Below are 13987 nucleotides of genomic sequence, written 5' to 3' on the forward strand. Positions count from 1 at the left end.
GTTGAGCGGTGGAAAAGATGGAATTTTGACTCCCTAAGGGGTGGAGAATGTTTTGTACCGCCAGTCACCCCTGTGGGTGATTTAAGGCAGGGAACGGGGGGGGGGGGGCAGAGCTGGCCGGGTGAGGTTAACTACCCTGGAGGGGTAGTATCGAGGGGTAAGGCTCATAAGGATCGATGCCATAAGCCGGCCATGATGGGGATTTATTCGGCCGTTTCATTTCTTATTACGGTTCCTCCGGGGATCTACTCTGGGGACTCTTTAGGGTGGGGGGCTCAAAGGCAGTTCCCATCAGGGTAAGGGGGGGGCTTTTTCTAGGGAGCAGAGAAAGGCCAATATGGAGGCAACAGGGCAACGGAGACAGAATCGAACATTCACATCTCTCTTTAGTGATTTAAAGCTTCTGTTTTATTCAGGGGTGGGGTGTGGAGACAGAGTTGGCAGTTCAAGGCAGTGATTTTTTTGGGGGGTGTGTGATCCAATGCGCGTTGACTTGAAAGCAACCCCCTCTCCCCTACCCTTGCGTAGGCGAGTCTGTTTGAGGATCGCTCCCCTCCAAAGTTAATAATCAGCCAGTATAATCTGGCCGCTGCTTGTGGTCTGTAAGGCAGGGGTGTGTGTGTGTGTGAGAGAGAGAGAGCCTATGGCCCACTGGGTGCCACTGAACTAAAACTCCCATCAGCGCCCAGCGGCGATGGGAGTTGTAGTTCAGAACATCTTTGGGAGGGGGGAGGGCAGATGTTCCCCAGAGCCTAGACTAGATGAGTCTTGGAGTTCCCTCCCAACTTAATGGTTCTAGGTTCTTCAACCGTCTAGTGGTTTGAGGGTAGGGGGACGTTGTTTAGGGTTCTAGGGAAGTGCAAGGTGCCTTTCTATGGGGTGGGGTGGTCAGGATCCTCACTGCTCAGTGACTTCGGATAACGTTGGAGGGTCGCTGTCATTCCCCCCCACACACAGTTCAAAGGTGGTGAGTGTGGAAATATTCGTGAGATGTTAAAGGTTGAAACCCCTTAACCTGATTGAGTTCAGCTCCACAGAACAACCTTCTGTGCAGAACGTGGGATTTGCACTGAAAATGACTTTGCAAAAATCTTGATTTAACTCCAAGATGCTCTGCTGGGGGGGGGGGCGGCGTTGGCAGGTGTGGGGTCACCTGTTAAGTAAGCCTCTCTGTGGGAGGTGGGCCTCTAGAGAAGTAAGGTAGGGGTCCTCTGGGGTATGGAGCCGCCAATCACCTTTCCAGAGGCAGAAAACTCATCCTGGGGTAAGCCTGGGGTAACAGAGCCCAGGAGCCATGTCTGGTTACCCCCACCCCACCCCAAGGTAGCTGGTTCACTCTCTTAAACCATTAAAAGAGGAAAATCGACTTTTGCCCACCAACCCGGTGTCCGATTCCACCTCTGGGATTTGTGGAGGGTCAGTTTGAAGCTCTCTGGAGTTGGGCAACTATTTAAAGGTAAAGGGACCGCTGATCATTAGGTCCAGTCGTGGCCGATTCTGGGGTTGCGGCGCTCATCTCGCTTTAGTGGCCGAGGGAGCCGGCATACAGCTTCCAGGTCATGTGGCCAGCAGGACTAAGCCGCTTCTGGTGAACCAGAGCAGTGCCCGGAAACGCCGTTTACCTTCCCGCTGGAGCGGTACCTATTTATCTACTTGCACTGGTGTGCTTTCGAACTGCTAGGTTGGCAGGAGCAGGGACTGAGCAACGGGAGCTCACCCCATCGTTGTGGGGATTCGAACCGCCAACCTTCTGATCGGCAAGCCCTAGGCTCTGTGGTTTAACCCACAGCGCCACCTGGGCAACTATTTAGGGAGACCCAGAAATGTCAGGTTGGGGAGAGGGGAGGGGAAGCAGCTAGCCACGAGGTTTGGGGGGAGACGGCGACTTGGTGGTCTTAACCGCACCTTCGATGTCCTTCTAAATGGGTGGGGTGCAATCGGTTGTAACGCTGGAAGGGGACCCCAAAAAGTGTTGTTTGCCAGCAGAGATTTGCCAAGAGCACACCGGCTGAAATTAGGGGCCCCCTAATTAGAACCGGTCTGCTCTGAGCAGGGCCTGATGTCGGAGACAGCTCCAGGAATCCGTCCCCGATTTAATTTATTTATTCTATATCCACCTCCTCCGCGCCCCCCGCTAAAGATCTTTTAATCTCCACAACAACCTTGTGAGGTAGACTAGGCCGAGAGAAACGGCGAGTGCCCCCCCCCCAGGTCACACACAGAGAGGTTCATGGCCGGGTGAAGGGGGGACGGATTCGAACCCCGGTTTCCCAAGTCATTTCCAGTTACCCCCATATATATTTTTATTTGGGGGGGGTCTGTAAAGCAGCGATTTTGGGGTGCTGACCCAACCCAAACCATCAACTTCAGATATCTGGTCCTTGCAAGTGTATGTGTGGCGGGAAAAGATCTCTCACCCCTTTCTTCATAGTTTTGAAGTTTTAGGACGTGGTGGGGGGCAATATCTAGGTTTTTGTGTGTCGGTTTTGCTTGCGATCTCCCCCCTTTTTCACAGCAGCTCCAAGTGGAGGAATGCTCCTGTATCAATAACCTGTGCGTGTTCATCCCTGCCAGAGAGGTGGCTTATTATTAATGTTATTATTATTATTTATTATCGTTATTTTGTTGGGTTGGGGGGGGCATGATATGTTAGGGCAAGGGAAAAGCGACTTTCCTGAGCTCCTTCTGTTGTTATGGGAAGTTGGGGTGCCCACCGGGCAATGACTTTGGGGGCAGACCCCCCCCGGGGCGCCCTCGTGGGGAGGGGGGGCGCCTTCCCAAATGTGCCCCCCCTCCCAAGGACCAGCTGGCTGGGGATGAGGATAGATGGAGAGCTTTGAAATCAAGCTCTGCATTCCATAACCGGCAAGGAGAGTAGAGTATGGAGAAATTGGGGGGGGGGCTGTTTGAGGAAGAAGCTGGATTGACCCTTGAGTAACACCAAAGGAAGGAAATGACTTGGTGTGTGAATTATTATTTTTTTTTGGGGGGGACGCTTTACCGGGTCTGGGAAGGGGGCCACCCACCGCGAGTCGAATTAGCCAGCAGGGGAAAAAAATGTGCATTTCATTTTTTGTATTTTTAAAGGCTTGAACTAGGAGAAAAGGTTATCTCTCTTTCTCTCCCCCCACCCCATCTCCCCAGGACCTATGCGTCTTCCTTCTCCCACCCCCCTTGGTTTTTGGTACCCTTCTGCGCCCCCACCCCTCCCCCAAATTTGGAGAGACTGGGATGCTTGAAAGGGCACCTTGAGACGTTCAGAGAGAAGATGCTGTCTGAGATCATGGATTTGGGGGTGGCAGAATCGAGCTGCTGTTTCTCTCCCCCCCCTTCCTGTATCTGCACCACTGTAGATATGTGTCTGATAACTAATCTCACCCCCCCCCCCAATTTTTCTAGATCTCTGGCAATCCTCACAATTTGGGAAACGCAACAGCCCCTTTATAGAATAAGCAGTTGCCCGGGGGACTGGGGGGCGGGAGAGAATCCATTTTGAACAAGGATGTTCATTGCCCCCCCCCCTTGTATTTTTTTTCTGTGCGTGAGGTTGTATGTTGTTGTGGGGGGGGGGGCAGGCGCAGGATCATAATATAACTCATCCTTTTGCAAAAAAAAAAACCATGGTCAGGCGACGGATAGATTTGGGTGGTTGTGCTGTGTGTGTGTGTGTGTGTGTGTGGTTTTTTTGGGAGGGGGGGTTGCATCTAGAGGCATTGCAGGAATGCTGACATTCCCCCTCTCATCTCAAAACCGCCCCCCTCCCGCATTGCATGCTCTTAAACCGCTAATCCCTGCCAAACTACATGTGTCCTTTTTTTTTTTTGGACAGGATTGCAAAAAAGATTTATGACGCCGATTTCCTCCTAATTTCTGTGCAAAATGCCTGGGCGCTGAACTCTCAATTTGCCGGCTTTTTCTGCGGTGCGTCGCCCCCCCTTCCCTCTCTGCTCCCAGCCCCCTCCCTCCCTCCCTCCCTTCTCAGGTGTGTTTATAAACTGGATCTGGCGTGCCTTGAATTTTGGGAGGGAGACGGTGGAGCGTCACTGCTGCGTTTTGCAGCCGATGGCGATTCTGTCCGCCTCTTCTGAATGCTCGGGAATGTATCTGGAAATTCAGCTTGGGAGGGGGCTTTTCCGAGACACGGGGCAGCGCCGTGCAGTGGTTAGAGCAGGTTTCAGCTGGAGATTTTGGACTGGACTTCTGGAGGCTAGAGGATGTGCTACAGACAAGGGAGAGAGAGAGGCAGGGCCACACTCCTCCTCGATCGCATGACTCGCTAGGCGACTTTGGCCTGGCCTACCTTGCAGAGCTGTTGTGAGGATAAAAAGTACCCTGTTTCCCATGGAATTGTTTTCTTTCAAGGTAGGCAGGGAACCGTTAGTGATTCTTTTGAAAGGTCCCCATTGCTGCATCTGATTCCTGGAACCAGAGGCTCGTTCTCGAAAAACTGGGTGCAAAGGCACTCTGCGCATGCACAAGGAACTTAGTGGCCAAAGTTTAGATCAATTTCATCATCATCATCATCATCATAATTTATTATTTATACCCTGCCCATCTGACTGGGTTTCCCCAGCCACTCTGGGCGGCTTCCAACAGAACACTAAGATACAATAACCTATTAAACATTAAAAGCTTCCCTAAACAGGGCTGCCTTCAGATGTCTTCTAAAAGTTTGGTAGTTGTTGTTCTCTTTGACATCTGGTGGGAGGGCGTTCCACAGGGAGGGCGCCACCACCGAGAAGGCCCTCTGCCTGGTTCCCTGTAACTTGGCTTCTCGCAGGGAGGGAACCGTTTGAAATTGGAGCTCAATGGAGGTGACCGGTCTCCCACCACCCAGACCTCACCCTGTTTATCTTCCAAAAAGTGGGGGCACCCCCCTGAAGAAGACCATGCCTCTGGGAGCACATTTATACCAGCAAGAGATTGTTGGTACTGACCTTTAAAGCCCTAAATGGCCTCAGTCCAGTATACCTGAAGGAGCATCTCCACCCCCATCGTTCTACCCGGATACTGAGGTCCCGCACCGAGGGCCTTCTGACAGTTCCCTCATTGCGAGAAGCCAAGTTACAGGGAACCAGGCAGAGGGCCTTCTTGGTGGTGGCGCCCTCCCTGTGGAACGCCCTCCCACCAGATGTCAAAGAGAACAACAACTACCAAACTTTTAGAAGACATCTGAAGGCAGCCCTGTTTAGGGAAGCTTTTAATGTTTAATAGGTTATTGTATTTTAGTGTTTTGTTGGAAGCTGCACAGAGTGGCTGGGGAAACCCAGCCAGATGGGCAGGGTATAAATAATAACAACAACTTCTTCTTCTTCTTCTTCTTCTTCTTCTTCTTCTTCTTCTTCTTCTTCTTCTTCTTCTTCTTCTTCTTCTTCTTGAAACAGTGTGGCAGGTGCTGTATTGATGTCAGAAAGTGACTTTGCCCAGGCAGAGAGCTTCCAGGTTTAAGCCTTAGTTTAGGGGCAGGGAAACCTCAGGCCTGCGAGCTGAATGCGGCCCTCCACACTTCACCACCCGGCCCTCGAGAACTCTCTCAAAGTCACACCCCTCCCGGGTGCTGTTGCTTCACATCCACGTGTCTGGATGGGATGTGTACTCAACCTCTGCCTCTCGCTTGCCTTGGCCTTTCCCTCGAGGGCCACCTCCCTTTCTGGGCAGCGTCCCGGGGGCCGCACGGCAGTGATGGGTGGGGCCAGGTGAAGCCACAGGTGCCAAAACTACCTTTACCCAGGAAACATCTGAGTTCAAGGGCAACACCCCAGGCTGGCGGAAAGACTCATGGAGGGTGTGAGGAAGGCGTGGCCTAGGGGAGGGGCCTAGGGGAGAGGCGCAAGGGCCGGGTGAAGGTACAGAGGGCCGCATTCGAAACCACCCCGGATTTCGCGACTCCCTGTTTCTGAAATCCATGTCTGTCAAAAGTTAGAATCTGATCTGATCAGAGGCTGAAATAAATGTTAGGGGGATTTTTTGGTGAAGATTTTCTGTTTTGATTTTATAACGGCTATAAAACAGGGAGAACAGCTATGCAGGCTTCAGTGTTGATTGTTCGATAAAGTTCTATTTTCGGAGGGAGGGAGGGAGGGAGGGAGGGAGGAAGGGAAGGAAGGAAGGAAGGAAGGAAGGAAGGAAGGAAGGAAGGAAATAAGGAAGGAAGGAAGGAAAGGAAGGAAAGGAAGGAAGGAAGGAAGGAAGGAAGGAAGGGAAGGAAGGAAGGAAGGGAAGGAAGGAAGGAAGGGAAGGAAGGAAAAAGAAAGAAAGAAAGAAAACAGGAACCCGCGCTCCTGTGTTCGAATTCTGCTGGCAGGTTCCCCACAAAAACCTGCTTGGCCACTTGCAACTCATTACCAAACTTAAAACCATGGAGAGACCTGGTCTGAACAGAGACACTGGATTCTTATCCCATTATACATGACTAAGCCATTTCTCACCTTCTCACCCCTTGCCTTTTCCTGTAAGACCTATTGCAGTCGTTAAGAGTCGTCAACAGGCTCATCTCAGCTATCTGCCAATCTCCCATTCCCACCACCCTTCTGAGTAATACCCCTCCCCACCTTCCCACTATATAGAAGGGTCTGGCAACTTCTGTTTCAGTGTATCTGAAGAAGTGTGCATGCACACGAAAGCTCATACCAAGAACTAACTTAGTTGGTCTTTAAGGTGCTACTGGAAGGAATTTTTTTATTTTGACTATGGCAGACCAACACGGCTACCTATCTGTAACTGCTTGGCCACTGTGAAAGAAGGATGCTAGATTGGCCAGGAGGTTCTTATTGCGTTGTTCCCTCTTTGCAGCCTCAAATTCCCTTAACTCCGCAAAGAATTCCTGCTTTTGTCTGCCACGGATTTCTCCTTGGGCGGCCCAGGGTTCCACAGCCTTACGAGAGAGGGAGAGAAGTGTTACTTTGCCTTCCGTCTCCAAAGTGTGCATTGTTTTGTCCACAGTTATCATGTCTTCCTCTTCTATATTCTCTACTTAAAAAAGCCCTAGATCAGGCTTCAACAACCTCGGCCCTCCAGATGTTTTGAGACTACAATCCCTATCATCCTTGACCGCTGGTCCTGCTAGCTAGGGATGATGGGAGTTGTAGGCCAAAAACATCTGGAGGGCCAAGGTTGTGGAAGCCTGAGCTATAGCAACAGATGAAAATTAAAGGAATAATAATAATAATAATAATAATAATAATAATAATAATAATAATAAATTTATTATTTGTACCCTGCCCATCTGGCTGGGTTTCCCCAGCCACTCTGGGCGGCTTCCACAAAGACAAAAAATACACTAAGATGTCACACATTAAAAACTTCCCTGAACAGGGCTGCCTCAAGATTTCTTCTGAATGTCAGGTAGTTGTTTATCGCTTTGACATCTGACGGGAGGGCGTTCCACAGGACTGGCACCACCACTGAGAAGGCCCTCTGCCTGGTTCCCTGTAGCTTTGCTTCTCGCAATGAGGGAACCGCCAGAAGGCCCTCGGAGCTGGACCTCAGTGTCCAGGCTGGACGATGGGGGTGGAGATGCTCCTTCAGGTATACTGGACCGAGGCCTTTTAGGGCTTTAAAGGTCAACACCAACACTTTGAATTGTGCTCGAAAACATACTGGGAGCCAGTGCAGATCTCTCAGGACCAGTGTTATGTGGTCTCGGCGGCCTCTCCCAGTCACCAGTCTAGCTGCCGCATTCTGGATTAGTTGTAGTTTCCGGGTCACCTTCAAAGGTAGCCCCACGTAGAGCGCATGGCAGTAGTCCAAGCGAGAGATAACCAGAGCATGCACCACTCTGACGAGACAGTCCGCGGGCAGATAGGGTCTCATCCTGCGTACCAGGTGGAGTTGGTAGACAGCTGCCCTGGATACAGAATTGGCCTGCGCCTCCATGGACAGCTGTGAGTCCAAAATGACTCCCAGGCTGCACACCTGGTCCTTCAGGGGCACAGTGACCCCATTCAGGACGAGAAAGTCCTCCACACCAGCCCGCCCCCTGTCCCCCCAAAACAGTACTTCTGTCCTGTCAGGATTCAACCTCAGTTAGAAACAGTGATGGCTTTGGGTCTTGTAATGGGCAACCTCCCATGTTATGGATTCACACGTGTGTGTGTGTGTGTGTGTGTGTGTGTGTGTGTGTGTGTTACTTTATTAATCTTCCCCCAGCGCTCTGTTTTGGCAGGTGTTCTTGCAAACCACAGCTGGACATTTCATGAGAAACATTTTCCTTTTTTTTTGTTAGATCATTAATTTTCATTAATTTTCCAATAAAAGACATCCAATTAACATATCAAATCATAATCATGATCACCATTTCCAAGAGGTCCTGCCGTTCCCCCTTGGGGGGGTGGTGATTCTCCCAGTTTTGTAGCCCTACAGTGGTACCTCGGGTTAAGAACTTAATTCGTTCCAGAGGTCTGTTCTTAACCTGAAACTGTTCTTAACCTGAAGCACCACTTTAGCTAATGGGGCCTACCGCTGCTGCCGCACGATTTCTGTTCTTATCCTGAAGCAAAGTTCTTAACCCGAAGTACTATTTCTGGGTTAGCGGAGACTGTAACCTGAAGCGTATGCAACCTGAAGCGGATGTAACCTGAGGTACCACTGTACTTTACAGGACTGTTGCGAGGCTCTTCAAAATCGTGTCTGGGAAAGTTCTGTACAGTTGCAAAGAATTACGAGTATTACCCTGCGGACATGAAGCATTGATATCTAGCTCCCTGCCCAACGCTTTTTAAAATCTGATCAACGTAATAGAATCTGCTCTTAAGATGGCTTAATTTTTTTTTATTTTTTTGAAACACATCTGTCTCTCTGCAAAGTGAAACGGACCAATGGACTGGCATCTTTCTTGCGCCGTCATTATTCACAGTTCAACAGCAGGGAGGAGGGAAGCGAATGCCAGCCTCTGGCATCCGATAAAACGTTAAATATTATTTAAAAGTACTGTCTGATTAGGAAGCAGCTCGGATAAGCGGTTGTAGCTTCTTAGAAGCCGCAAATCCAATTGAAAGCGGTGGGTGTTTTGTGTCTTATTGCAGATTGCTGCGTCGATTTTAAGGCAAGACCTGAACAGGAAAGTCTGGGGTGTGCATTTGATTTAAAACGGTGGCAATATAGGTAAAGATGGACGTAATTTCTTCAGAGCCTTAGAAGCTCTGAATACGCCCCCTTAGAACTTTCTGATGTGACCCTTCAGTCTCTCCCCCCACACCAAACCCTCTTCTGAGCCGCGCCTCTCACCAGTCCTAATTTGCAGCCTTCCCTGTGAGCAAAAGCCGCAGGGTTTTTCAATCGATCGATCGATCGATCGATCAATCAATCAATCAATGTTTATTACGGCACACAGCCAGCATACTCAAGTCAGAATTTCTGCATTTTTGGACTTTTTTTTAGTTTAGAGAAAAGGGGATTAAACGGGAGGCATGTGCTGTGGGTTAAACCACAGAGCCTAGGACTTGCCGATCAGAAGGTCGGCAGTTCGAATCCCTGTGACGGGGTGAGCTCCCGTTGCTCGGTCCCTGCTCCTGCCAACCTAGCAGTTCGAAAGCACGTCAAAGTGCAAGTAGATAAATAGGTACCGCTCTGGCAGGAAGGTAAACGGCATTTCCGTGCGCTGCTCTGGTTCGCCAGAAGCGGCTTAGTCATGCTGTACACCGGCTCCCTCGGCCAGTAAAGCGAGAGGAGCGGAGCAACCAACCCTGGAGTCGGCCGCGACTGGACCTAATGGTCAGGGGTCCCTTTACCTTTACCTATGATAGTTTATAAAAATGATACATGGCCCACAGAAAGAGGATAGAGAAAAGTTTCTCTCTTTCATGACACTAAAACTCTGGGACCTCCAATGAAGCTGAAAGTTGTGAGACCCAGGACGAATAAAAGAAAGCACTTATTCACTCTGTGAACTATGGAACTCACTGCTGCAGGGGGCGGCTTTGAAAAAGGATTAGGCAATTTCATAAGGTTATTGATGGTTATATTCTGCCTCCACAAGTTGGTTGGGGGTTTCTCTTTGGGGTCCCTGGTTGGCCACTGTGGGAGCAGGCTGCTGGGTGGTCCCGATCCGGTTGGGCGGTCTTTATTATAAGAAAGAAAATTCCTGTTATTTGATTGTCAAGTATAGTTCAGGATTTTCCAGGCTTGTCTTGAAAACGACGTTTCTATTGCTTATGTATAATAAAGGAGTGCTAAATCATATAAAAATTGCATGGAGGTTCTGGTCCTCTCCAAAATCTCAAATTATATGTAATTTTCTCTGTTTTAGCTATATTAGGCAAGCGTCCAGATTTTGAGCTGTTTCCCAATTTGATGCAATTGCTTCTTTCGCTGCCAATATAATATAGAAGGCCAAATCTTTTGAATTGTACGATCGTAAGTCGTACCTTGGAAGTCGAACAGAATCCATTTCCTGGAGCTCTGAAAAATCCATCATCTTCACCTGCCATTCTTCTATCGTTGGTAATTCTTGGAATTTCCACTTTTTAGCTAACAAAATACGAGCCGCAGCTTAATTAAACTGCAGCTTCATATTGTTTCTCAACTCAATTTCTCTCCGTCGTCAATCGAATGCTAGCATAGATAGCGAACCTTTACTATATTTTTGAACATAAATCTTATATCTATCCCATTTTCCCATAATTTTTTTGTTTTGAATGGCCTCTCAGCCTATTTGTCAACTGCACTGCTTGAGTTTCCTGGCTGACTCTTGTTGTTGTTTAGTCATTTAGTCATGTCCGCCTCTTCATGACTCCCTGGACCAGAGCACGCCAGGCACTCCTGTCCTCCACTGCCTCCCGCAGTTTGGTCAAACTCATGTTCGCAGCTTCCAGAACACTGTCCAACCATCTCGTCCTCTGTCGTCCCCTTCTCCTTGTGCCCTCCATCTTTCCCAACACCAGGGTCTTTTCCAGGGAGTCTTCTCTTCTCATGAGGTGGCCAAAGTCTTGGAGCCTCAGCTTCAGGATCTGTCCTTCCAGTGAGCACTCAGGGCTGATTTCCTTCAGAATGGAGAGGTCTGATCTTCTTGCAGTCCATGGGACTCTCAAGAGTCTCCTCCAGCACCAGAATTCAAAAGCATCCATTCTTCGGCCATCAGCCTTCTTGATGGTCCAGCTCTCACTTCCATGCATCACTGCTGGGAAAACCAGAGCTTTAACTATACGGACCTTTGTTGGCAAGGTGATGTCTCTGCTTTTTAAGATGCTGTCAAGTTTGTCATTGTCATTGCTTTTCTGCTTTTCTGACTCTAGTCTCCCTCAAAGCCACTGGGATGGAGGAGGCAGTGAGTCAGGCAGGAACTCTGAAGACGATGATGCAGCGCTTAGTTAGTTGCATGCAAAGCTTTCTGGAGAAAATGCGTGCAGGGTAGAAAGTGCAGGGAAACACCTGTGCAGCGCTGCGCCAACAGCTTCCACAGGCGCTATCAGTCCTTGTTGCTCCAGTGCTGAAGCAACAGCTCTCTCATAGCTCCAAACTCTGTCTCGTGTGCAGGCTGAGACCCTGCCTGTCTGCGAACTGCCTCGCCAGAGTGGTGCATGCTCTGGTTATCTCCCGCTTGGACTACTGCAATGCGCTCTACGTGGGGCTACCTTTGAAGGTGACCTGGAAACTGCAACCAATCCAGAATACGGCAGCTAGACTGGGAGCAGCCGCCGGGACCAGATAACACCGGTCCTGAAAGACCTACGTTGGCTCCCAGGACGTTTCCGAGTGTTGGTGCTGAACTTTCAAGCCTTAAGTGGACAGGGGGCGGGCAGGTGTGGAAGACTCCCTGGTCCTGAATAGGGTCACTGCGCCCCTGAAGGACCAAGTGTTCAGCCTGGGGGTCATTTTGGACTCCCAGATGTCCATGGAGGCGCAGGCCAATTCTGGGTCTAGGGCAGCTGCCTACCAGCTCCATCTGGTACGCAGGATGAGACCCTACCTGCCTGCGGACTGTCTTGCCAGAGTGGTGCATGCTCTAGTTATCTCCTGCTTGGACTACTGCCATGCGCTCTCCGTGGGGCTGCCTTTGAAGGTGACCCGGAAACTACAACTAATCCAGAATGCGGCAGCTAGACTGGGGACTGGGAGCGGCCACCAAGACCACATAACACCGGTTCTGAGAGATCTGCATTGGCTCCCAGTACGTTTCCGAGCACAATTCAAAGTGCTGGTGTTGACCTTTAAAGCCCTAAATGGCCTCGGCCCAGTATACCTGAAGGAGCATCTCCACCTCCATCATTCTACCCGGACTCTGAGGTCCAGCTCCGAGGGCCTTCTGGTGGTTCCCTCACTGCGGGAAGTGAAGCTACAGGGAACCAGACAGAGGGCCTTCTCGGTGGTGGTGCCCTCCCTGTGGAACGCCCTCCCATCAGATGTCAAAGAGATAAACAACTACCTGACATTCAGAAGACATCTTAAGGCAGCCCTGTTCAGGGAAGTTTTTAATATGTAACGCCGTACTGTTTTTAACACTTGATTGGGAGCCGTCCAGAGTGGCTGGGGAAACTCAGCCAGATGGGTGGGGAATAAATTATTATTATTATTATTAATCATTTCATGCTGCAGCCGTAGCTTCTATCCACCACCCAACCCCCGTGCAATATGATCCGCTTCCCTGTTGTTGAAACATTAGGAGGATTTATCGATTTTATGTTTTTTATGAATTTTGCATGGTTTATTAGTTGAGGCCGTGTTGCAGTTGTCCTGCCGCCGTTCTTCCTTAGGTGTTGAGCTGAGATACTCCTGGAGCATCTCTCTGAGTAGCCAGGGATTCGCTTAAAGGAAAGTGCACCATTAATTCAGACTTGCGAAAGTTAATGGGCATCTTTGGGTCCATTAATTTCAATGGGTAGAGCTCAGTTGGGCCCAACCCTGCCACTGGGTACATTGTCATGCTGCATTAGCTTATGGGAACATAAGAGAACACATTGTCAGCTGCATCAGTGCTTGTCCACTCTGAGAAGCTTGCAGGAAAAGCATCTCTCCCTACTTTCCTATTCCGAGATATGCCTTCTCCGCGCAGAAAAGCTACAAAATAATTATTGTGGCACATAGCCATGGTGTCTTGAGAAAGCTGGCAGTAAATTGCCCGATGTAAATGGAGTTCCCGTATTTTTCGCTCTATGGGATGCACTTCCCCCCTCCAGAAATTAAGGGGAAATGTGTGTGTGTCCTATGGAGCGAATGCAGGCTCCTTGGCTTCAGCGATAGCAACGCGAAGCCTTCGAAGCGCAGAGGGAGCTCACCGACCCCTCTCGCTCTCCAGGCTTGAGGGATAGCCGCCTGAAGCCTTTGGAGCACAGCGGGAACTCAAAGGCTTCGGGTTCCTTTTGCTGAAGCCGGGAGAGCAAGACTCTCCCGGCTTCAGAAGAGAGGGAGAGCTGCGCAGCGCCTCTTCAATAAAGCGAGATGAGCGCCGCAACCCCAGAGTCGGTCATGACTGGACCTAATGGTCAGGGGTCCCTTTACCTTTACCTTTACCTTTTAATCGATGAAAGTAACAGCAAACCACAATGCATAAAATGCCACAAAACATACAAAACCACGTAAAAGGGTCAAATTGCGAAACGAAGAAGCAGAACTTATAAAACTATTTTTTATAAATATATATCCCTGAACTGTTTTCCCTGCTGCTGCTGTTCTCAAAGTCAGAGGTGGAAATGCCATTGCCTCGTGAAAAACAGAAAATCTCTCTCTTCCCCTCTTGTGATTACTTGCTTTCTGGAGTTTTGTTAATAAGCCTGCACCTTTTTTGAACGGGGAATAATCTCTTGCCCTCTTATCTAACGGTCGGGTTTTCAACAGCGACAAAAAAATGTGGCACGAGATCATCTTGCCTCCTCCGCTCTTAATAGCGCCGCGATAACCTGATAAGGAGGTTCCCGGCATTACCCTTGTCAGAAACCGATAGGGGATTAAGTTTTGAAGCAGCCAGGGATATGACGGATGGGTACAGCAGGGGAAAAATCATTCACCCTAGTGAAGAAATTATATTAAGATCAGGCCGGATTTCGGTTTGATG

General features: G+C 49.6%; 1 protein-coding gene and 1 long non-coding RNA gene across 2 annotated transcripts in view; one reads left to right on the forward strand and one right to left on the reverse strand.

The window, feature by feature from the left end:
- The window catches only part of LOC310697629, a 305101-nt gene extending 291636 nt beyond the window's left edge, over positions 1 to 13465 (reverse strand). The window contains exon 1 of the long non-coding RNA XR_014521115.1: positions 13412 to 13465. This is a non-coding gene — a long non-coding RNA (uncharacterized lncRNA). The remainder of the gene's footprint in view (positions 1 to 13411) is intronic.
- The window catches only part of HCN2 (hyperpolarization activated cyclic nucleotide gated potassium and sodium channel 2), a 51262-nt gene that overhangs the window by 2702 nt on the left and 34573 nt on the right, over positions 1 to 13987 (forward strand). The gene's annotated exons all lie outside the window — the stretch shown is intronic.

This window comes from Podarcis liolepis, assembly GCF_965112155.1.
Source record: "Podarcis liolepis genome assembly, chromosome: 18".
Classification (NCBI taxonomy): Eukaryota; Metazoa; Chordata; class Lepidosauria; order Squamata; family Lacertidae; genus Podarcis; species Podarcis liolepis.